This window comes from Callorhinus ursinus, unplaced genomic scaffold, assembly GCF_003265705.2.
Source record: "Callorhinus ursinus isolate GAN/ISIS: 27379988/994484 unplaced genomic scaffold, GSC_fseal_2.0 scaffold9, whole genome shotgun sequence".
Classification (NCBI taxonomy): Eukaryota; Metazoa; Chordata; class Mammalia; order Carnivora; family Otariidae; genus Callorhinus; species Callorhinus ursinus.
Window position 1 is genome coordinate 50467080 of NW_027397071.1, and position 26276 is coordinate 50493355.

Consider the following 26276-nt stretch of genomic DNA (forward strand, 5'->3'; position numbering starts at 1 on the left):
CCACCCTCATGTGAAGACTGCCGCTGCCATTATGCCAAGCTCATCAAGACCTGGAGATGGGGCCATTCCTACAGGTGTGAGCAGGCGCGGACCCCTTGGAATGAGGGGTTCCAAGTCTTCAGGACCCTGAATCAGAGCAAGGCCCACCTTCCTGTACTGGGAGGCTCCCCTCTTTTGGGATGGAAGCTCCTTGAACATAGGGAGGGCACCGCCTTCCTGTCAGATGTGTTTGAAGCCCTCGGTTGGATTATTACGCATAATTGCACTGCCAAGATGAGCCTTCCTGCCCCTTCCGCACTCTGGTTCCAGTCTTCCCTCTCCTTTTCTTGCGAGGGCTGTCACTTCTTTAACTATAATGGCACCCTCTCTTCCCCTCTCTGTGCCTACCCATTCATTGACACATTCATCCTTTTTTTCCCCCCATTTTTTCCCTTTTATTTAAAGTATACTATATACTACATACACATATACTACATGTAAATACAGTGAAATCCGTATATCTGAATTGCACAGTCTGGTCAGTTTTGACAACTGCATATACTTACGTAACCTATATCTCTATTAAGATATAAAACATTTCTAGCACCTCAAAAAGTTCCCTTGTGACCCTGTCTCGATCAATCCCCCTTCTACCATAGAAACAACCCACGATTCTGATTTCTCTCAACATATATTACTTTTGTCTTCTCGACTTTGCATGTTCACCAGCAAAATTCCTTATTCCTCCTTTAAAATCCAGCCAGATATTACCACCAAAATTTATTACTTCTGTCTCTGGGTTCCCTCAGCAATTTGAATATTTTTCTTATGAGTCTCTCTCCCCTTTAGACAATGCACTTGTGAGGAATCATATCATCATATGTTATTCATCTTTTATAACTAGTGCCTATAATACAGTAGATATTCAACAAATGTTCTTTGAATGAGTGAGTGATGAATAATATCTGCCAGAAGAACATCTTTCTTTGTCTTCATCTTGACGCAACCCTAATACCTACACTGTTTCTTTTTCGTTTTGTTTTTGCATTTTTTTAGTATGATAAAACCAGTACAAGGTCACAGAGAAGGGTATAAAGTGAACAGTAGAAGTCTCTCTCTCCCTGGGTGAACCACTCTCAGTTGTTTCTTTTTTCACACTAGTGTTTTTACATTTTACATACCTTCTTGAAGTTTGCTTTTTTTCACATACAAATATGTAACAGCAATAATAATATTTATAATTAACACTTATTATCTATAATGTGTCAGCTGGTCTAAACATTTTTATATAGGTTAACTTATTTATTCTTCACAATGTCCTTTGGGGTAGGAGCCATTATTATAATTTTTATGCTTAATTATTATTTATTATATTTGATAATTACTCTTAAAGTGTGTTATTTTACAGATGAGGAGACTGAGGCACAGATTAAGTAAGTTGCTCAATGTCACACATCCTGGAAATCATTTCACTTTTCTCTCTCTATATATATATCTACCTTATTCTTTTTTATAGTTACATAGTATTTCACTGCATGGCTGTACCTCGATTATTTAACCAGCCCCTTCTTGCAGTCATTGAAGTATTTCCAGTTTTTAGTATTTTACAAACTAGCTGCAATAAATCCCTTTATACATACATACATTGTTGCTTTCTCATGGGAATATACCTATCCTGGTATGGAACTAGGTCAAAATGTGCACATTTTACATCTTGATGGTTATTTCTAAATTCCCAGCTAAAGAGATTACGCTGATTCACATACAGACATTATGCATGGTTATGCCTATTTCCCCATGTTCTCTCTAATTCCAGTATCATTAAACTTTAGAAGTTGTACCTCTCTGATAAGTGTGGTATGTTCTTGTTGTTGTGATCTGCATTTTATAAAATGGGAGTGAAGGTGAGCATCTTTTCCATATGTGTCAACCATTCAGATTTGTTCTATGTTGTTCATGTTTTTCATTTCTCTCCTTTTTACTATTGAGCTATTAGCCTTCTTATTGATTTGTAAAGGCTCTTTGTATATTGAACCATTAGCACTTTGTTATATATGAGGCAAATATTTCCCCCATTTTATCCTTGATTATTTTTATGATACAAAGTTCTTAATTTATTAGTCTCTTAAGACTCAAACTTGGTTCCATTTGAAAATTCTAGCCCCCTTTCATTGTCCTTTTCTTGTTAGGCGGAGAATTTCTGACATTGATATGCCATAACTTTTCTCACAGTGAGTCTGTTGTAACTAAAATCAACAACCAAGGGAAATTAATCATTTGGAAACAAGGCCATAGGGCTTCGTTGGATGCTTCATAAGGTGATAACCATTGGCTGGATTTGATACCGGTTCAGTGGGTGTTTCATATTCATAGATAAATCCTGTTCCTTAGCAGATAGTGTCAGGGTGGAAAATTTTGTAGTATGGGACAAGTTAAAGAAGTACATAAATAACACTGCTTTTGATTCCCAACTTCTGAGTTACAACATGTGAATGGTTTAAACAGGTGTGGCCATGTTAATACACTGGCAGGGCATGATTGATATTGTCAGTGTCGACCCCAGGCAGCAAGCAAGATGAATAAAAACATTTCATCAGGGCACTGAGCGACAATCAGAATCCTCGGGCCTTCCAAAAGTTTTTCATGACCCAACTCCAGAAATTTTGATGTAGAAGACCAAGCCTCACGGTTTATGGAAGGGACAGGGTGCACACAGGAATTTAAATATTGATAAGAGACTCTGTTTTTCAACTCACATTAAAATCATCCCTGCACAGTTTTATATAGCACTTTGTTTCACCTCAAGGACAAAGATGAAGGTTGTAGAGAACTTCCCAGAAGCTTGTGACTGTGATTCAAAACTGTTTCCTCTGAGATCTATTTTCTTATCCATTCGAAGTGGGTCCTTAACTTCTATTCAGCTGTTCAGAATTTTTAAAACTCTTCTCGAGACCATCCCAGTAGTTTCCAAATGGGATGCTGCCCGATTTGTGAGCTGTTTAATAAAGCCATTTTGATCTTCAAATTTACTCTGTTGAATTTCGTTTTTTTAACAGAAAAGTTCCTATTGTTTCTCACCCTCCAGCAGTTGGTATTGTCATTTTTTGGGTATTTAGCAGTTCCAACAGGTGTGCAATGCCATCTCACTATTGTTTTAATCTGTAATTACTTAATAATATATGATGTTGAGGAGATTTTTGTATGATTATTTTCTATCTGTATATCTTCTTTGGCAAGGTGTCTATTCAGATAGATAAAAATCTCTTCAGATTTTTAATGGGGTGTTCTATTATTGAATTCTGAGAGTTCTTTGTATATTTGAATACAAATCCTTTATCAGATACGTATTTTGCAAATATTTCCTCCCAGTTTGCACCTTGTCTTCTGGTTCTCTGAACAGGATCTTTCACAGAGTAGAGGTTTTAAATTTATAAAATACACGTTTTCAGTTTTTTTGTTTTGTGGATAAGCATTTGGTGTTAAAAGTCATCACCAGACCCACCGTCATGCAGATTTTCTTCTGTGTTTCTTTCAGAACTTTCCTTGGTTTGCATTTTAAACTCGCTATGGACAATTTTGAGTGAATTTTGGTGTAAATTGTAGTTTGTGTCTGATTCATTTCACCCCGTATGGTTTCCAGTTAAATTATGGTTTCCTCGACTATTTTTTAATAAGACACCGGGTATTTGGCTTCATTTCAGTTTGAATTTCAAAGTTTAAGGGATTCAGTTGGACTGCGGGGAAAGGGTGCTAACTACCCCTGAACCGTGAGCTTGGCAGACTCTGCACTGCCCTGAGGGCCGCCAGGGGGCAGCCGAGCACCCCTCGCTGCCCGGCCTGCGCATGCGTATTCTGCCCTGGACGTGTCTCCACGTGCACGCTTGACGGAAGCCGGCTTTCCTCAGGACCTGCAAGGAGGCGCAGGCTCAGCTTCAGGGTGAGGTGGGGTCCCCACCCCGGTGACAGGAGCTCGGTTTCGTCAGGCCCCGCCGGGGAGGAGAAGGTAAGGAAAAGTGAGAAAAGCTTCCTGTGTGCGGCTGACTGCTAAGGGGGGGGGGGTCAGTCTTCAGAGGACCCCTTAGAAGAAGGACTTGATGCAGAAGACGGTGGCGTTTTTAGTTTTTGTGAGTGGTGTAAGACAGTGTCGTGTGGCTTTCCGGTTGTGCCAGCACCATTTAGGCGCGGCTTCATTGCTGGGCTCTCGGTCTTGCTCCGTTGAGCCCTGTGTCGGTGTTTATGCCGGGACCGCACTGATGGGATTTCCACAGCCCCCTAATGAAGTTTGACCTCAGGAAGCCGAAGGCCTCCCGCTTCGTTCTTTCTCGTCGTTGCTGTGGCTGTTCGGGGTCCTTTGTGGTTCCACACACATTTGAGGATTGTTTGTGCTGTGTCTGTAGAAATGCCGTTGGAATTTTGATCAGGATGGCTTTGAACCTGTAGATCGCTTTGGGTAGAAAGACCATTGTAACAATGTTAATTCTTCCAATCCATGAGTACGAACTAAAATAAGATAAAACAAAAAGGTAATCTCTTCTCTCCCCCCTCAGATGAATGGTGCGCCAAGTGAGAAGACAACAAGGTGTTAGCCATTTCCCACTTGTCGTGCTTCTGTGTACTAAGCCTGTTCCCCTCCTTTTGTTCTTCCCCTCCACCAGGGGTCATTCTAGAGAGAGGGAGAGAGAGAGAAGAATTTTTCTTTCTTTTCTTTCTTTCTTCTTCTTCTTCTTCTTTTTTTTTTTTTTTTTAGAAATGCTGTAGCAAGAATCATTAGTAAAGGTTAGGAAGCAGGTTTCCCATCCCCGTTGTTGAAAACACAGTGATAGAAGTATTGCAAGACTTTGGGAAGAGAGGTAAGTGGAAAGGCCTGAACAGGGAGGCCATTTACCTCCTTCACCCACCAGAAATACCAACTATTTACCTACCTTGAGTTTCCTTAACAAAACGCTAATGTAAAATGTAAGTCTGATGTTGAAGGACATTTTAAAGTACGTAAACCAGATGCCAAAATGACTCAAGTAAAATGAAACTGGGTATTTTTGTAAGTCATGAAACTAATTTTGTGAATAATGCTGCTTACGCAGGAAAGGGAACATATAAGTTTGATTTTATGAAAGATATCCAGTTTCCCAAAAATAACCTTTTTAGCCCTTTTTACCAGTTCAAGGAAAAGAAAGCTTTGACCCATAAACACAAGACCCATTTGACACATATTCCTAATTGGCAGTATTCAGTTTAAAAATAAAAACATTCTATCATATTAACTTAAAAAGTAATCATATAATTAATAGGTGAAAAACAGAGAGAAAGATTGCTGAAGATTAAGATTAAGCCCTGCAGAAGCAAATGTTCTAACTAGAAATTGGTTTAATTAATAGCACATTTTACATAATGATTACAATGTAATTGCGCTGACTAGCAGAGTGTCATTAAATATATCCATGCTCCTTTACAACACCCTAAGGCTAAAAATAATGAGTTACATTGAAAATCACTGTGCAACAGGTTCATAAATAACATTTAAGCCTATACAAGGCGAATACTTATAAATAATAAATATTTGCCTTTTGTAATTGAAGAAAAAATGACAGCCTTCTTTTTCTACTACCTTGTAGATTGCCATGTTATAATGCTGAAAAGATTTTTCCCCTTGCTTTCTCTAGAAGGTGTTGAATAATTTATTCAAATGCTAATATTCCACGTAGTCTGACTTTGAGGAACAAATATTCCTACATAAAGAATAAATGCCAAGATGCTTATTACCTCTCTTGCTTTACTTTACACCATGTATCCCCCCAAAACTACCACAGTCTATTACACCTGTCAAATGAAGTTAGTGACCAAATTTTCTTGCAGAGAAGAGCATTTTTCTTTATTTAAAAATTATCCCTTCTCCCCAAATGTTCATCATGCTCAGGGCTGTTACTGAGCAGCAGCTGCTCTGTGACTTCAGAAAGGAAGTCGAAGATGCCTGATAACTTCTTAATCTCTCACTCTTCTCCTGAGAATCGGTATCATCTGATAACAATAGACGCGCTTCCCTATTCGTGTAGTTAGCCCTGGCCCGGGCTCGGGTCTACAAAAGGTCAGTGTTCAGGAGCCTCATCTTCTTCATCTCCTCGATTCCAAAATGGAGTTGTGTTCCCCTAGGGCTGGGCAGAAAGCAGAACACCCTTCACCAGGCAGCCTTAGGTAGGCTCTGAAAGTTCCCCAGAGCTGCATTTCTGGCCACTGGCTTGGCTTCTGTCCAAAGATGGTGGGAAACAAGGGTCTCCAAGCTATACAGAGAATATGATTTTCTGTGGGAATGACGGTAGCCAGGGAGGTGCACAGAGGTATCCCAGCTCTTTAGGAAAGAACACAGGAAGAAAATGCCTCCTGTTGCTGGTGAGTCCCCTGGTGAGTGTGAAGCAGGTCAACCATACTAACCTCTTGAAAACTCAAGAACCCCCAGTGCAGGGAGCCCTTTTTAGGAGGTCTATCAGGCTTCTTCACTCATGCTTAGGATGGCAGCTCATTCTTCTGTGAGGAGAGGTGATTTTGCTTAGTGATGAATAAAGGGCTTTAGCATTAGCCAGAGCTCAGTTCACATACTAGGTTCATTACTTACTAGCCGTGTGACATTGCATAAGTCACTTAACCTCTCTGAGCTTCAATTCCCTAATCTGTGAAGTGGGATGACAGTGGTCTGTGCCTCCTAAAATGGTTGTGAGGATTAAATGAAAAACACTTCTAAGTTCGTAAACTCTTAGCATAGTGCCTCCCAGTTCGTAATAGCTGAGTATGTGGTAGTTATTATTTATCTCATGATTAGACAGTTTTTTCTCATATTTAGCCAAAATCCATCTCTTTCTCACTTTCATCCATGGATTCCAATTCCTTGGAGTGATGAGGGGTTGGAGTTGCTATACTCAACCCTACCCACTCGCAGAGCCAGAGCAGCCAGAGGGGACCCTCTCACAGAAGAAATCATATCACTCCCTGGATTAAAGCCCATTTTGATGTTCCATGGGTCTTAGAAAACTCAAGGGCTAGAATCTTTATACCTGCATGATCTTGCCCCTGCCTACCTCTCTAGCCTCATGATCTGTGCTCTAGGGGTCCCAGGCTTCTTTCTGTTCTTCAGACAGAAGACATTCCCTCTGGCCCCAGGGCATTTGCAAATACCTTTGCCTGGAACTCTTTTCTTACCTACTTGTTCTATTTAGTTCTTCAGACTTCAATTCAAACAAGGCCTCCCTGGGGAAGTCTTAATACTAACTCCCCAAACTAGATCAGGTTTACCTCTCTTCCTACTGTCCCTTTACAGGGTTTATCAGCACTTAAAGTGGTATATTTCTGTGATCATTTGATAAATGACTATTTCCATTAGTAAACTGTATTTTCTATGAAGATGGGGACCATGGATGTTTGGGGTTCATAATGGGCTTTGCACAGCACCTGACATCTGGCCCTCAACAAATATTTGGAGTGAATGAAGGAGGGAAGGAACTAACAGCCATTTCCACATGAGAATCCTTCACATATTTAAAGATAGTACTTATCTTCTCTTCTCCATGATTTCATTGTCACAAGATCAATGATCTCAGTGCCTCATGTACTCTTCATCATTTTATACTTTAGAACCCTCAACAGCCCTATGTTCACACTCTAGGAAGCTGAGTATAGTGGGAGGATTGCTGCTTGTGACTGTAGATACTGTCCTCCTCCTAGCACACTCAGAGGCTGCATTGGCTTTAAATATGTGCATGATACACACATACACACAGTGTTCTTTTCTTAAAAAATATAATGCAGATTTATTAAAGAAAATCTGGAAAATACAGAATAGAAAAGTGTAAAGAAAACAATTCTTAGGGGCACCTGGGTCGGTTGAGTGTCTGCCTTCGGCTCAGGTCATGATCCCAGGGTCCTGGGATCAAGCTCCACGTCGGGCTTCCTGCTCAGTGGGGAGTCTGCTTCTCCCTCTCCCTCTGCCCCTGCTTGTGTGCTCTCTCTTTCACTCATTCTCTCTCTCAAATAGATGAATAAAAGCTTTAAAAAAGAAAAAGAAAATAATTCTTAGGCACATCATTCAAAGAAAAACACTCTTAACAATTTGCAATAATTCCTGTATTTTTTTCTGTGAATAAGTTATTGTAGAGTGTGAGGAAGGATTATATAGTGGGAATATACCCCCAACACACACACACACCCCACTTTTCATCAATATTAAATCATAAAATATTTCTATATTCTTATATTACCTTACAAGTATCATTTTAAATGGTGCTGTATCAGCTATTCTGCTGCTATTGAGAGTAAGGCTTGGGAGGCCTAAACAAATAAGAGATTAGCTTTCTCAGATAACAAAAAGTCTGGAGATGGGTAGTTGCTGAAAATGCTTTAAATAGCTTTTTCCTCATGGTTGCAATATAATTGCTGTAGCTCCTGCCAACACATTTCTGTGCAAGGCAGGAAGAAGAAGCAAAGGAAGTGCCACATCTGTCCTTCCCATTTATCAGAAAAAGCCAAAGCCTTCCCAGTGCCCTCAGCAGACTTCCACTTAGGAATCCTTGACCAGACTGTCTATGACCAATGCTAGTAGAAAAACATCTGGAAAAATGAGCATTTAATTTTTCCAGTCAAATAGGGTTGAAGCAAGCAAGGGAAATTGGGTGCCTTTGCCACATCTCATCAGGTTAATTGCATTCCATTTGATTCCCAGCTCTTTAAACAAAAATTATGGAAACTTTCATAAAGACTCTTTCTTCCTTTTGCTTCCTGGTTTATGAAAATCAACCAGATAAATAAATGGTGATTCTTAATCAAGAAGTTTGTAGAGATATTTTTGTTTGCCACAAAGTTTATGGTGGTGCTGTTGTCTTTGGTGGGCAGGGACCAAGGCTGATGAACATCCTCCCATGCACAAGAAAGCTGCACAGTGACCTATCCAGCCCCAAAGGGCAAGAGTGTCTTTATTGACTCTCATTCAGTGGGAGTCATGGAAATTCCTTCATTAGAAACTGGGAAGGAAGGAAGAAAAGAAGGAGGGAGGGTGGTGAGGGGCGGGACAGACGGACAGATGAAGAAGAAAACGAACATTTTGTCATTAAACACCACAAACGACAGAAGACAGAGACTCCTTCTCAATGATAGGGTACGGCCCTGTGCATTCTACTTTCTTCTTCCTAACCCACAATTTATATCGTATCAGTATATACAGATAAGATTATTTAAACTGTCTTCCTAGAGAAGTATTTAAGAAAAGGAATGGGAATAGATCTTTACTCTTTCTGGCTTTCAAAGGGCTCCTCCTGGGACTTTGGGAACCTGATATTGTTTGCAATTTATTCTTCCCTGGAGGAGGTTAGGAAAAATACAAAGGCCCAAGACAGGTACTGCTCTGCGTTTAATGATGATAGGCAGAGGTGGGAAAGCACCGATCAGCTTTTTCCTCTCAGCAGAGCCTGGGCTGTTAGGAGAAGGGAATTTAGTGTTTGATTTGCCCATTCTCCATTCCTCATCGAGGCTTCGGTCCCAAATTGCTAAACCTCCATTCAACAGTTAAATTAAACATAACTAACTTTGTTGATATTATTTCACAGCCGAATAACTTGATATTCATACTCTTGGTGTGTTCAATAAGTACAGAGCTCAGACACATTTTTAAGTCTCAGCTGGTGATGAATTCTGCTGAGCTAAACTTGTGTTTCACAGGATTCTGCTCAGCTGAGACGGGGTACGCTATTACACTGTAAAAATAAGCTTCAAGCCATAATTTTGATGGGCCCCTCACAGCAAGGAAGCATCCCTCTTACCCTCCTCCCTCCTCTTAGCAGTGACTCCCACTTGCCACTTACACATCCTAACCTAAAGGAATCCCATGCAGATGGTAGTCCTTCACACCACTGCCTCCGAGGTGCCAAGAGTGCTAAACTTGGACTCCCAAGCCCTCTGTGTTTGCCCCTCTCTGCCTCTGCAGGGACTGGGGACCATAAGCAGGCCACTTCATCTCTGGTAGTCAGGTTCCGTGTTTGGCATATAGGGGAGATAAAAACCCTGCCTTTCTACCTCACACATTCCCTGTAAGCTCAGGTTATACCAAGTACTGAAAACATGCTGCAAACTGTCAGATGTTATTCACTATTATTTACATTTCACCTATAATTGGAGTCCTATCCTCTAACCATGACAGGAAGTGCCTAATAAATATTTGAAATGAATAATAAATTCATGTGTTCATTTATTCATCAAACGTGTACTGTGCACCTTCTATGTACGAAGGCCTGTGCTAAATACTATGGGAATAAAGAAAGACATGGCATTCTAGTTTGAGAGATAAACAAATAAATAATTACAATACAGTGAGATCCACACTACATAATGGAGACATATACAAGGTTTTTGAGCATATGACATTATGCCCAAGTGAGCAAGGACTGCTTCACTGAGAGGGTGACTAGTATGTGTGTGTGTCTGTGGGGGGGTGCTTCACAAAATATGTACCCAGCAATCTGCTAAGGACTTTATAAACATTCTTTCCTTTAATTGTCACAGCAGCCCTGTGAAGTATGTATTATATCTATTTTATAAGTGGCAAAGCCAAGGCCTAAATAACTCACACAAGTTCCCAAAGCTGGGAAGGGAGGAACATGGATTCCGAAGGCCACACTCTTCATCAGGAGGCTAGGCCCTCCCATTTCCTTGTGGCCTCTGTATACTCAGCTGGGGATGGGGAAAAAGCATGTCCATTTTGCTGTACAGCAGTGATTTAAAAATTATCTGAAAACATGTTAGGTGACATCAATTATGAGTTACCAAAAGCTATGCAAATTATCTTTTTTAAAAAACGGGACGTGGAGGGTATCGTAAGCATATATGGATATCTCCCTGAACCCAAAAGCAAGAAGTGCAGTTGGGTCTCCCAGAGGACTGGGACTAAGTACTGAAAACCACAAACAAGGCAGATTCTCTTCCTCCTCCTTGTCTTTCTGGCTGTGCTCCATTGTCTTGATTCTTTCTGTGGTATTCATTATTCTCTCTCTTCAGACCAGCTGTCCTTGTTTCTCCATGAACAAAGCAGGAGATGACCAGCCACCCCTTGCATGCAGTTCAAGCAACCCCAGGAGACTAGCACCTCTAAATCTCAATTCCAAATTCCCAGAAGAGGGAATCTGGTTGGCCCAGCTTGGCTTAACTGTCTGTGTCCTGAAGTGTGAGCTGTATATAGTGACTTCCTTCCAAAGAGAACAGCATGGTAAAAGGGGTGGGGAGAGTGGAGAAACCTGGCAAACGCTACCTCAGCCAGATAGTCAAGATCAACATCAAAGTAAGAAGTCATGTTGATAGTATGTATCCTTGATATGATGTGATGAAAATGGCACTTTACCTTTGTGGTCTTCCTCGTCAAAACCCATAACCTCTGTCCAATCATGAGAAAGACATCAGAAAAATCCCAGTTGAAGGACATTCTACAAAACACCTGACCAATACCCCTCGAAACTATCAAGCTCATCAAAACCAAGAAAGTCTGAGAAACTGTCACAGTCAAGAGAAAATTAAGGAAATATGAACCCTAAATGTAATGTGGTATCTTGGATAAGATCCTAGGACAGAAAAAAAGACTTACTTAGAAACTAAGGAAATTTGAAGTATGGACTTCAGTTAATAATAATGTATCAATGTTGGTTCATTTATTGTAGCAAATATACCATACTGATAAAACACATTAATGGTAAGGAAAATGGGTTGAGAGGTATATGGGAACTCTGTGCTATCTTTGCAGTTCCATAAATAGACAACTCTTTTCAACTAAAAAGTTTATTCACACACAGTATTACGTGCTTACTCTGTGCCAATCACTATGCTAGATGGTTTACGCACTGCAAAAAGTCCTTCTCAAATTATTCTGTCCCCTTATCTACCTACCAAGATTTATACCAAAAGTCCTTTGAGCTAAGGGAAAATGTAAAAACTCAGTGCAGTCCTGACACACAGTAGGCAGTCAATAAATATTTGCTGATGTAAACTCAATACTTACCATTCACAAGAGAGGCCCCACGTTAGCACTCAGAGATGCTACCTTGCCTGGGCCTGGTGTGGGTCAGTGGGAATGCTGCCCTTGGACATGGATGATTTTGGTTTGCACACTCTTCTCTTCTTAGTAGATAGTCCCTTCCCAGGCTGCCAGTGATCACTAGGAGATAACCAAGGGGGCCTGGGCCAGCCACTGAAGGACGTTCATTCCAATAATCCTTTAGTCCTGGCCTGGCAACTCTGAATGGGACCTAGACCTCATCAGTGTTTTATGCCCTTTAGGGGACCTATCCTTGCTTCTCTCAGGACAGTTTTATAAAACCTTTCAAAGGACAAGCGCTTCTTGTCATGATTAACCTTTGGAATGAGCACTAAAAATAATTTTGCATTTACTTTAATAGTTCAGGTTTTAAGGGGAAAGACAGATGGGTGTGGCTTCTTTAAGCATTTTCTTATTCAAAGCAGTGGAGAGGGACAGAAAGACCCAGAAGGAGTTTCTGGCTGTTGAGCTGAGATTTAAACATTTTAACCATTTTCCACACCCTTTGTTCTCCCTTCTCCTGTCTCTAGAGATTCAAAGCGATTTTAATCTTATGTACTGAATATTAGCTGATGAACTAATTCCTCAGGAAAAATGCCATTAATCCATCAAGACTTTCCATTCCATTTTTTAAAAACAACCCTTGAACATGTTCTGTTTTAATAAATGACTGAATCCTATGTGTGGTTTGTAGAGTCTTAATGAACTTGGGAATTTAAAATCCTCTTTGCAGTTTATTTTCAGCGCTATCACATAGAAAACCATATAGCTCCTCACAGTCCTGCCAGAGGTTTCTCATAAAAAGGGACCAAGCTAAGTCCTGTTGACATTGGACATTAACATCACTACACCATTTGGGTGAGTTTGTACCTTGAACCCTGAAGCAGCCCTGTCTGCCACCTGCACACCTGCGGGATAGGATATTAAGCAGTCCCTCTCCACCAACGCCCCAATCATGGAATTTGGAACCTCGAGGCTGAACAATTCCATCCTCAGTCCCTGGAGATGTTTTCCCATCCCCTATGTCCTAATTTTCACTCTTGTTAAATAAGCACACATGTCGGTGTCTGTCTAGGAGCTTCTCTCAGGGTAATGATTTACTCATCTCCAGCTCACCCACAGTGCTCGCACAATGCCCATGCAGAGTACACACATGCACACTTACTAAGCAGAAGGGCAAAGATACAGGAGCCCTCCACATACCTAGTTTGTGCCAAAGTCACTGCTACATTGATGGCCCTTGATGCTTAGGCAGGTAGAGAGTGGGGATTAAAAAAGAGCATCTCCCCCGTATGCTCACTCTGACTGGGCAATGATATAATTTCCAGTCTCACGTCTCTATTTCAGACCACATATGGCAGTAATATTGGCTCTTCCCCACCTCAGCCTAACCATGACTAAACAGGTTGATGGATGTCATGCATCTTATCATCATACATGCATATTTTTAAATATAATTCACTTTTGATCTGCACCCTTGTGCAGTGGCGAATGAAAACAGTTAAGATTTCTTCCACTGTCTGCCTTTAAATGTATTAAACAGCCCTGCTGTCAATAGATTATATTCTTGTACAATGATAATAGCCCCCAAAACTAAGAGGCCTTGTCAGGAATTGCAGTTGTCACAGTTTGATGGGAATGATTTTACTTGGGGTTCGTCTGCTGCACAATCATCTCATAATCTGGATATACATCACAGCATGACATGTAAATTTCCTGCTACTCTGCTTTCATTTCCAGAGGCAGCAATCAAATGAAAACCACTCAACCTCACCCAAATGTATAAATAATTTTCATTCAAACATATTAACAGTCAAAATATGAGAATTTATCACAGAGTGCTAGGCCTTTTAAGAAGCAATAAAGACTTTACTTTTTAAGCATATTTCTCCTTAGAAAAGTAATACGAATAGTAACTTGCAATTTAAAAATCGCATTTGAAAGTCCACATAGAAAACACCTAATCTGCAAACTTAAGGGATGCAGGTGCTTTGCCATGGATTCAGTGCTTGGAGGAAAAGGGATGAGGGAAATATTGTGTAATAGAATTGCATGTGGATTACTAATCACCTACATGAAAATACCAAGGTCTAAAAAGGCTGATTCATTTCATCTTTACTAAAAATACCTTTTGTGCTGCACAATCAATAGATTACTTTCTCTAAAATAAAAGCACCTTATCCAGGAGCGATTTGGATAATACAACAAAAACTATACTTTTTTTTCTTCTAATAAACATTAGATTTTAATTGAAAGCAACTTCCTTGTTGTGGGGGGGAAGCCCATCAAATTGCAGCCGTGGACATGGCTGACTCTCCCCTACTACAGGCTGAGTTTCAGCCACACCAGCTGTCAGTTACCAGGGAAGGGAGAGACATAGTGACAATTGAATAAGAAAAATATTTGTCTTTGGTGCTCAGTTATGAAATCAGATAAGAGTAAGGTGCTGGGTTGCCCCTTGGCCTGGTTCAAGGTGAGTAGGGGGATGGCTGCAGGGAGTACACTTTGAAGGAGAGGGCAAGAGCAGCTCACCACTGGAGTCTGGGGACTTACCAAGCTTCCCTGTATGATTTCCCTGGGAAGCTGCTTCCAGACTAAGCCTTCAGATGCGAACTTTGTGCCCGGCCTGATGGAGGTGCTAAAAGACATCATTTGACCAATAAGGCACTATGTTGACAAGAGTTTATTAGATATGAAACAAAACCCAAAAAGGAATATAATACTCTGACACATTTAATTCAATAAGCAATCCACTCATATTTCCAAAAGTTACCCTCTGTATTTTAGAGAAGACAACACTTTGGGTAAAAGTCTAAAGATTTCTGTTGTATCCTCGAGGGCAGTTGTGGAGTGGAGGGTGGTTCAAAAGTGTGGGGTGGGGAGGAGGAGTTTGGGATGGAGGGTGACCTACCATTGATGCTAGCACCTAAAAATTTTGCTGCCTCACTTTAAATTTTTATAGCCTTATCTTCCCCCTTCCCGGTCTCCGCCCCCCCACCACCATGTGCAAAAACTGCTAAGATGACAATTTTCCCTATCTCCCCAGTAAGTGTGTCTGCAGAAGTAGAAGTACCATAACCCGGGGTACAGCAAGCTCAGCCATTTGAAATAAAACTTTGCAGTACTAATGTTTTTGTAACTGCTTTCATATTGTAATGATATTTTTCCAAGCACTGGTTTTATTTGATCTTAAATACCTTTTTGGGAAAGTCCAGTGAGCTGACTCTAATAAAATCATGCTATTGAAAAAAGGTTTAAGTAGAATGTTCAGAATAAATTACAAAACTGCATGCAAGGATACCAGCTAGTGCTGCAATAAAAAGCTGAAAATGAGTATTCTTGCAATATATTTTAAAGAAGTAGTATACTTATTTTGCCCATTTTTTTTCATTGAATGTTTCATAACAGAATGCCTCCATGTCGTGAAAGGAGGGGAATGCATACCAAATGAACAAACTGCGGAAAAATTGCATTTAAGGAAAAAAAAAACCTTGACTTTTTGGGGGAGTATAGAATATATTTCATTTCATTTTCAATAACTGTTGGAAGATAATAGGAAATGTAATTTCTTTCCATTTGCTGTGCCAAAATACTTAAATTACATCATACTTATCCTGTCATATTTTTCCCCCAACATATTCAGAACTCTTTAATGGATTTTGCATTCCTTATATATGCACTAAGGAATGGATCTGCTTTAAAAAACAGAGATGTCCAGTAGTAGAAACCTCAGGGAAACTGCTGGGTGATCTTGGTGGAAGACACAGGCAATTGTATATCTGACTTTCTTACAATGAAGCAGAAGTAAGGAGCTCATGAGGGATGGAGGTGAGTGTGTCCTTCTCGTTACTCTTGAAATCCTAGGTTCAGCGAAATCATCAGCCCCTTCCGTTGTCCTTCCACCCCACAGGACAGTTTCACAAAAATTGGATGCTGAAAGATCAAAGGACTGGATGAAATATTTCTCCTGTGGCACTGTAATACTTGCCATTCGAGAGTCTACTCTGTTCTGGGCATTGAGTCAAGCATTGAGCTTCAGGTTCTATAAGGAACAATATGTAAATCTGATTAACTTATAAACTCAAATTCACTTCTCTCACATCCAAGTAAAACAAAAGCAATCATTCCCATCCTATGGAGAGAAGCTGGAGCAAAGAAAAGGTGACCATAGTATAATGGACAAAATCTAGAATATGATGGATACTGTTGGTGGCCTACCCAGCATTCCTTCTCCTCGTCCATCTTCCTTCCTCATAGAACCTGACTTTCTTCAGGAGTCTATTTCTCCTACACACAGCCATGCACCTCAGGAGAATCTGACCTACTCTGCTTCTAAGATGCAGATTGACTGGTCATGAGCAACTGTGTTCCCTTTGCCATTTCTGAGTTTGAGAAAGGGCATGGGACTCTGACCAGTGAAGTGGGAGAGGAAGTCGACTGGGGCTGCTTCAGAAAAGAGTTTTCTTGCCAACCAAAGAAGTGATCTCTCTTTCTTCCTCTGGAGATTTTGTTGTCTGATGTAACTCCTTAAAGTGTAGCAGCCACTCTGCCTCAGATGAACTAATACCAGTGATGGCAGAAATAATGCTGGATTAGTTTCCTAGGGCTACTGTAATAAAGTGCCACAAAGTGGGTGTCTGAAACCAACAAAAATTTATTGTCTCAGTTTGGGAGGCTAGAAGTCCAAATCATGGTGTCAGCAGCGCCATGCACTCTGATAGCTTTAGGAGAGAATACTTCCTTGCCTCTTCTAGTGTCTGGTATTTGCCCCCAATCCTTGATGTTCCTTCTCTTGTAGATGCATCACTCCAATCATATGGCTGTCTTCTCCCTCTGCGTCTTCACACTGTCCTACCTCTGGGAATGTCTGTCCCTTTGTCCAGTATTCCTTTTTTGTAAGAATGGCAGTGACATTGGATTAGAGCCCATTCTAATAACCTCATTTTAACTTGATTACCTCTGTAAAAGCCCTTTTTTTTTTTTTTTTTTACAAATGCCACATTCTGAGGTACTAGGGATTAGGACTTCAGCATATCGTTTTGTGGGGAGGGGGACACAATTCAACCCACAAATTGCCCAAATGTGGGGAGATACCAAAGTTGGATAGGCCTTGATGACAACATTGAGCCTCTAAATTAACCAACCCTGAAACCTGTCTTGCCTCAGAACTTGCCAATATGTAGGATATACAGTATGTGAGAACCTCTTCTGTATTCTTCAAGTCACTGTGTATTGAGGTTTGTTACTTGTAGCTGAACTCACCTTTGTTGATGCAACAGATGCTGGATAAAAACAGTCCTGATTCCACCATTTAATAGCTGTATGTCCTTGGGAAAAAAACCACCTACACTCTTAAGAATAGTTTCCGTATCTCTAGGACGCCTGGGCGGCTCAGTCGTTAAGCGTCTGCCTTCTGCTCAGGTTATGATCTCAGGGTCCTGGGATCGAGTCCCACATCAGGCTCCCTGCTCTGCGGGAAGCCTGCTTCTCCCTCTCCCACTCCCCCTGCTTGTGTTCCCTCTCTCGCTGTGTCTCTCTCTGTCAAATAAATAGATCAAATCTTAAAAAAAAAAAATAGTTTCTGTATCTCTAAATTGAGTCAAATGTTATCTCAGAGTTGCCACAAAGATTGATGAGATAATGCATATAAACAGCATTATACAGAAAAGATGCTCAGTAGATTGCTGTTAGGCTCTTTTTTGGGGGGGGAGGGAGAGGGTGAGAGTGGGGGAGAAGGGCAGAGGGAGAGGGAGAAAGAGAATCTTAAGCAGGCTCATGGGGCTCGATCTCATGACTCTGAGTCATGACCTGAGCTGAAACCAAGAGTCGGACACTTAACTGACTGATGCCACCCAGGCATCCCATTTTTTTTAAAGAGTGTTATGCTCTTTTTAAAAACTACCCATGTGCTGGGGAGCCTGGGTGGCTCAGTCAGTTAAGCGTCTGCCTTTGGCTCAGGTCATGGTCCCAGCGTCCTGGGATCAAGCCCCACATTGCGCTCCCTTGCTCAGTGGGGAGCCTGCTTCTCCCTCTCCCTCTGCTGTTCCCCCTGCTTGTGTGCTCTCTCTCTCTGTCATATAAATAAATAAAATCTTTTAAAAAAATAAAAACTACCCATGTGACCCTAGAAGAATAAAAACAATACCATGCAATCTAGGTTTAAAGGGACTAATGAGGGGCATCTGGGTGGCTCAGTCGGTTAAGCGTCTGCCTTCAGCTCAGGTTGTGATCTCAGGGTTCTGGGATCGAGCCCTGTGTCGGGCTCCCTGCTCAGTGGGGAGTCGGCTTCTCCCTCTCCCTCTGCCTATCCCCCCAACTTGTCTTCTCTCTCTTTCTCTGAAATAAATAAATAAAATCTTTTAAAAAAATAAAGGGACTAATGAGAACCAATAGTTCTTGATGGTTGTTACATTTCAAATATATCATTTTGCCCAGGTTCTTCACTTAGGCATTCTGCACCTGTGCAAGCTTCTTTGAGGCCTTTGTGACAGTCACCATCTATGAGAAGCATTTGACCTTAATGGTTAAAAGCATGGGCTCTTGAATCAAACCACATGGATTCAGATCTTGGTTCTGCCACTCTCTATGTGTGACTTGGAGCAAGTTATTTAACCTCTCCGTGCTTTGGTTTCTTCATCTCTAAAAAAGGGGAATGGCAATGATGACAATAGTTTCTTACAATATTTTTAAGGGAAATCAAAAGATATAGGTGATTAGTCTGGCATGTGGTAGGCAAGTTAAACATACACTCCTTTTTCCTTTTAATCTCCATTATTGTCTGCATTTATCTTGGGCTGCTACCACCATTGCTTTTCAAACTTCAGTATGTGTGTAAGAAGCACCTGTGGTGCTTGTTATAAATATAGATCCCAACCACTATCCCTCCCCAATCCAGAGATTCAAATGCAGTAGGTCTGAGATGCACTTTTATCAAACACTCCAGATCACACACTGAGAAACTGTTTACTTTTTCTGATTGGAAGTCAGAGACTTAGAAGGAGTTATTTATCTTAGAGATATGTAGTTCTCTTATCCTCCCTATTAGTCTGAAAGCTTCTGGAAGGCAGAGGCATGATTATCTCACTGTCCCTTACCCCTCCCCCCACTACATGTCTAGCATAGTACCTTGCTCATAGTAACTCAGAAGTGTTTACTAAATCAATTTACAGTAACCTCAGATGGTATAGAAACTGAAGTGGTCAGGGAGAGGTAGGGGGATGGAGGTCAAGCAGAAGGAAGACCATCTCAGCTAGCTATTTAGTAATTTCAAGAGATCCTGTTGGGACAGCTGTCCTGACCCAGCCCCAGCACCAGGTTTTGTTTCTGTGAGCCCCACAAACAGTGTGACCCTGGATAGTGGAGTCACCTAGGATGCTCCCGGATTTCAGGCTGGCTTTATTTCTCATACTTTTACCAGCCTGAGACACAGACCCCTAGGCCTAAAGCAAGCCTTTACACCAGGTACAGAAGGACAAAGAGGTCAAAATGTAAAAGAAAAGCTAAATTTGGGCTTCTTATTGTTACTGGGTCACTCAGCTAACTAAACTTCGCTCTCTTAGGGGCAATTTGAACAAAGAACATTTACGGGGTTGTTTTGTAAACTAATTAATGTTAATACATACAGCGATATATAGCTACTATTTATTGAATGACTAGATGGGCCAGGTGTTTTTCATGAATTATATTAAATTCTCAATAATTCATGCAACTAATATTTGTTGAGCATCTACTATGTGGCAGGTTATCAACTAACAGCCAATATGATATACTACCAATATATGTATCTCATATATGACTATTTATAGAGAGAAATTTCCTAGAAAGACTGGGAGGCTGATAAGTATAAAGCATTGGGACAATGTTTGACACATGGTAAGCAGTTAATGTAAGCTATTATTATTATTATCATCAATTATAGAATATACACACTGTTAGAGTGGTTTTTTCTGGAAACATTCTGGATAAGTGTTTCTTCCTTTTGCTTATTTGTATTTACCAAATGTTCTATGATATAAGTATGCAGTGCTATGGTCATAAAAAACAAAAATTATTTACTTTATAAGTTAGTAAGATATTTCCCTTCTGAAGCCACACATGAAAATCACACTCTTTGACAGCACCACCTAGTGGCTCCAACAGAGCGTGACTGAAGAACATCCATTTTTCCCCCCACCCACCTCTTGTAGACACATTTTCATAGACACTGCATATCAAGACCCATAGGAGAAGGGCTTGTGATACGTTCCAGCTTCACACAGTATCCTACTTAATGTTTGGCCAATGACTAGTATGCTTAATAATTTCTGTGCCCTTATTGGTCTTAGAACTCTATTTTTTCATGATGGATAATTTTATTTCTTTTTTTTTTTTTTTGACAGAGAGAGACACAGCGAGAGAGGGAACACAAGCAGGGGGAGTGGGAGAGGGAGAAGCAGGCTTCCCGTGGAGCAGGGAGCCCGATGCAGGGCTCGATCCCAGGACCCCGGGACCATGACCTGAGCTGAACGCAGACGCTTAACCGACTGAGCCACCCAGGTGCCCCGATAATTTTATTTCTTATAAGACTTTTATTTTGAGACTGTTTTCTCACAGAAATACAATTTAGGAATCCAGTGACATCTATAACACACATACAGTAGAAATATTCTGTTTCAGAAGTATCTTTATAGCTATAGATATAAAAATTATTAGGCAAAAGTAAGTTTAATAGTATAAAAAGCATTTATTGAGGACCTACTAAGTGCCAGGCATCAAGCAACGCTGCAATGAAAAGCTGAAAACATACTGCTTTTCCTCAATAAGCTGTTATGGGAGACTGATGCATGAACTCATTCACTCATTCAAGTATTTATTGGGCATGTACTATGTAACAGGCACTGTTCTAGGCACTGGAGAAATAGAAAAGAATGAAGTAAATAAAGTCCCTGCTTCTAGAGTTTACAATCTAATGGGGGAAAGATAATAAAACAATGAATATAAGATACAGTTGTGATAATAAATGCTACAAAAAATAAAGTGAGTTAAAGGAAATAGAGTATCAGGGTTGCTGTTTATATAGAGTACTCAATGAAAGACTCTTTGGCCAGGAGTATTTGAGAAGAGACGAGGAGGTGGTAAGGGAGTAAGCCATGTGAATATGGGGGGGGGGAGGCAGTAGTAGTATATGCAAAGGTCCTGAGATGGGATTGTGCTCCATGCATTGACAGAATAGCAAGAAGGCCCATATGGCTGAGCAAAATGAGTTAGGGAGAGAAGAGCAAGTGATGAATTTGGGCCAGATTTTGTAGGACCTTGTTGGTGTTGGCAAAGACCTTTAATTTGATTGGTTAATCGTAAACCATTGGCAGGTTTTGAGTAGAGGAGTTACATTCCCTGACTTACATTTTAAAATATCATTTAGCTGCTAAGTAGATATTAGACTGGAGGAGGACAAGAGTAGAAACAAAGAAAGCATGCAATAATCAAGTGAATGAGTGTCTGTGAAACAAGTGAATGCATGGATAAGATACAAAAGTAGAACAGAAGAGATATGTTCAATTACATCTCCGTGTTATAAAGAAAGGCTCCTCTTTGGAGGTGAGGCCTAAACAGGGATTTGCTTTTTATTTTCAGGTTTGAATTTTTTGGCAAGGAATGTTCTTCCATCAGGAGACCCATAATTATCAGTGTCTCTCTTTTGTGATGTTAACAGCTTAATAAGTGCCCAAATCAATTCATTCATTAGTAGTTGCAAAATGGTGATATTCTCATTCTATCTTTTCATTTATATTTATTAGCTGGAATACATTATAAAAAGGACCTTTCCTTCATTTTCTATCCGCTTACCCAATTGTATAATTCACATAGAAAAGGAAGATAAATGCTTGATTTTTTTCCCTTTTTTCAGTTTTTGGAACAATGTGTTGGTTGACTAGCATCTTTCCATGGTGACCAATTGCTCGCTTTTTTTCTCCCTCTTTTTCTTTCTTTCTCCCCTAATTCCTTTTTTCTCTTCCTCTCTCTCATCCTCTCTTTCACATATTTCCTCTTTCTTTCTCTCTCCCTGCCTCTCCCGTTTCTTCATTCTTCCCACCAGTCCCCTCCCCTCCCATTCCCTCCTCCTCCCCCATCTCCCTTCCCCTCCAATTTCCCCCATTCTCTTTTTCTCATTCTGTTATGAACTTATGATTTTAAAACATATCTGATGAACTTACTCAATTGCAGTTATTACCCATAGGGACGCTTAAATTGTTCCATCTTTGACCAGAAGCCTCTTCAAGTTGGCTGCTGAACCCTTTTGATGGAACCCTGGTAGCTTCTGATTACTTCCTTACTACCTGATAAAAGCTGTGATGAGGTTGACATGTACTTTTCCTGTCCCGAACTTGGAATCAGCCTTTTCTCTAAAAAGCCCTGGTTCCTTTTAGTGGGGGATAGTATTAGGGCACAACAATCTAAGCACTAGGGTTGACTCATTATTTCTGTGTTGGCCAATGTTTCTTGGACAGAGTTTGAAATTTTTTTTAATAAAATTAATTATGATTCCAATTGATAATTCCAATTTAAATGAGACTTTTTTACTCCCTTTTCCCACACTGATAGTTTCAGTTTGCAACAACTCCAAAAATCATAGAAATCCAGTAACCTTTAATTATTAATTTGCTTTATTTCCGCAAAATACACATAAGTCTTATAATTAACAATACCAACAGTACCAACAACGACATGATTACGGCAAATAGTTTTAAGATTCTTTTTCAGCGGGCGTCTGGGTGACTCAGTTGTTAAGCGCCTGCCTTCGGTTCAGGTCATGATCCCAGGGCCTTGGGATCAAGCCCCGCATCAGGCTCCCTGCTCAGCTGGAAGCCTGCTTCTCCCACTCCCTCTGCTTCTGTTCCCTCTCTCGCTGTGTCTCTCTCTCTTTCAAATTAAAAAAAAAAAAAAAAAAAAGATTCTTTTTTAGTTCTTTTCATTGTAAGGGTATCTAACCCTAGGAGTGTGCAAGCAAGTTACTGACATGTAAAGTCATTTGGAAGCATGCGTGTCATGGGGCTTTACAGTTTGCAATGGAAGCAAACATTTAAGAAGTGATTATAAGGCAGTAAGTATTACAAAAGAAATAGAGGGAGCAAAGTGAGGTTCACTTGTCTGGAGGCTAAAGGATGTCCTCCCTGAGGCAGTGATGCTTAAGCAGGGATGTGAAGGCTAGGTTGGAATTAGCAGATATGGGTACAAGGTGGGGAGAGAGTGTTCCAGACAAAGAAGAGTCCCCTAAGCTGGGACTTATAAAGCACTCTGCAAATAATATGCCAAAAAACAACTGTAGCTTTTTAGAATTTCTTCTTAAATTACATTTTCAAAAAATCAAAAAGAACAGTAACCAAATCAGGTCTGGTTTCCTCTTTGGAAATAGTTTTCAAGCCATACACCACACAGAAACCATTGAATAAAGGGCATTCCCTGGGAAATTCCAGGGAGTATATGGGATTGCTGAAGACCCAAAATAGTAATGATAATGATACTGGGGCCCATTCTGTGAGTGGCACTGTATTAGATGCTTAATATACATCAACTCTGGTCCTCAAAACAACTCTGTAATTTAGGTGACATCCCATTGCAGATCTAAGGAATCTGAGAACCAGAGATGGTATAAGGCAAAGTTCAAAGTTACATAGCTAAGTAGAAGGGCCAAGATTCAAATTCAGGTCTACCTGATTCCAAAACCAATATTCTACCCATTACTTACTGAATTTCATTATTTCATTCTCCAGAGACATGATTTATTTGAATATATAAACTGTGGTTTATAAAATAAATTATGTTGGTCTAGAGTCACATCTCATGTATAAGGAATACTCCTTATAAGAACTAACATTTGGTTAATCCTTTATAGCTTACGGTGATATTCTTTTCTAATTCTATTGGTTCTCATTATCCCCATCTCATGGAGGAGGAAACTGAGACTCACAAAGACATTAACTTGCCTGGCGAATAAGTGCCAGAACTGGGGTTTAATTAAACCCGAGGTTTTTGACTCCAAATCCCAAATTGTTCCCATTCTTGGTCATCCTGGTTCTCTCACTAGATATCAGAATGAGGGCAGAAATGAAAACTTGATAGGAAAAATCAATAAGAAAAAAAACCTTAAAACTACAGTTCCTCCCTTTATGATGCCACTTATCAACAAAATGTCACCATTTATGAAAATGAGTATCCCCCCCAAAAAAAATCTTACTTTAAAAATCTTCATTTAAAATCTCTAGGTGAAAAATCTGCAAATTCAGTACCTTACTTAGCACCGTAACGAAGAAGATACATAAAAATATGAAATGAGAACATAAAACTCTATTTTCTTGATTTTTCAGTAAATCTAAAATTGCTCTAAAAAATGAAACCTATTTGGGGCACCTGGGTGACTCAGTCAGTTAAGTGTCTGCCTTTGGCTCAGGTCATGATCCCAGGATCCTGGGATTGAGCCCTGCATCAGGCTCCCTGCTCAGCGAGGGAGTCTGTTTCTCCCTCTTCCTCTGCCACTCCCCCTGCTTGTGCTCTTGCGTGCTCTCGCAAATAAATAAAATCTTTAAAAAAAATAAAGCCTACTTTAAAAGAGGGAAGGACATAATTTCTCATTGCTTAAATTCTTCACTTTTTCTGTGGTAAATATTTTTGCCAAAAAGGAACAAAATTTACTTGCTTTTGATGAGTTCATACTTCTGCTCTCTCCCATCCAAGGAAGCCTATTCTAGGTTTTGGAGTCAGATGGCCTTGGGTTCACACCATGGCTTTGCGTATACCTAAGCTTCAGTTTTCTCACTGGTAACCCCCTTGAGTTAGGTTCATGGGGATGAAGTGACATAATCAAGTCAAGTGCTTAGCCAAGTGCCTCATCCACCATAAATGCTCAATAAACTTGCTGCAGATCTGCAATGGTATGCCACACTGCCTCTCACTGTGGGTTAAAGGTTGGAATTTGGAAATAGGAAAATATTAAAAAAGCCCTTAATCTCAATCATGAGTTCGTTTTTCTTAAATAACAAAAATCAATAATTCAATTCTAATTCCTATTCTAACTCCTCTATTTGAAGTGTATAGGCTAAGGACTAAAATAATGCAAAATGAAGTGCTATTTTTATCCTGTTGCTTAAATTAAAATTTTAGATAGAAAAGAATTTTTTTTTTTGCCTTTTTAGAAATAGAGAACATGTTTGCAATGTTTTCATCAATCTATGAAGCAGAAAACACTATAGCACATAGTTTCACCGACTCAGGACCATGAAATCTCTGTTCCAAAGCATCAGCATTATCCATCCAGCTGCTGCAGTGTAGCTGTGGATCTGTGCAGAGGAGTCTCTTAGGACCACCAAGATTCTCACACATCTGGATCTTGCTCACTGGCAACTGAGCCCGATATTTGCCATTGCAGTACATGCAGTGTCACTAGGGCAATCCACTTAGCAACTCACAGATTTTGTTTCATGGTAGAAATACCAATGCTGAATTCTACTCAAATCACTATGCAGCAGCCACGAGGCTATTTGCTATTTTTAACCAATTTTAATTGCTCTGAAAACTGGCAACACCTCTCTTTTCAAATCAGAATGGCTGTTACCACACTTGGAGCTACATGAACTGTTGTGCCTTCCGCACACTTCAGGGGGCGCAGTGGAGTTGGGCAGAAGGATGTAAATTTTTATTTAAATTTAAATTTAAAAAATTTTAGGGCGCCTGGGTGGCTCAGTTGGTTAAGCGACTGCCTTCGGCTCAGGTCATGATCCTGGAGTCCCGGGATCGAGTCCCGCATCGGGCTCCCCGCTCAGTGGGGAGTCTGCTTCTCCCTCTGACCCTCTTCCCTCTCGTGCTCTCTATCTCTCATTCTCTCTCTCTCAAATAAATAAATAAAATTTAAAAAAAAATAAAATTAAATTAAATTAAAAAAAATAAAAAATTTTAAATTTTAAAAAAATTTTAAATGATGTGATATTAAACTTTTGTTCTGTGGGTTATCTAGTTTGTGGCCCAAATAGTCCTTGACTTCCCTTCCTCCCCAGTCTGACTGCTGGTGTTCTAAATGTTGTTCTTTTAGCATCTGCCCATGTGGAGGATTAGCAGTAAATATGAAATACTTATTTATTTATTTGTAAAGATTTTATTTATTTATTTGACAGAGAGAGAGAGAGAGCGAGAGAGGGAACACAAGCAGAGGGAGTGGGAGAGGGAGAAGCAGGCTTCCCGCCAAGCAGAGAGCCCAATGTGGGGCTCGATC

The 26276-nt window shown here is 40.3% G+C and overlaps 1 long non-coding RNA gene across 1 annotated transcript in view; it reads left to right on the forward strand.

Annotated features, from left to right (window-relative positions):
• The first annotated feature begins 3918 nt into the window (after positions 1-3918).
• LOC141373434 (uncharacterized) overlaps positions 3919-26276 on the forward strand; it is a 207923-nt gene continuing 185565 nt past the window's right edge. Inside the window, exon 1 of the long non-coding RNA XR_012379451.1 lies at positions 3919-3982. This is a non-coding gene — a long non-coding RNA (uncharacterized lncRNA). The remainder of the gene's footprint in view (positions 3983-26276) is intronic.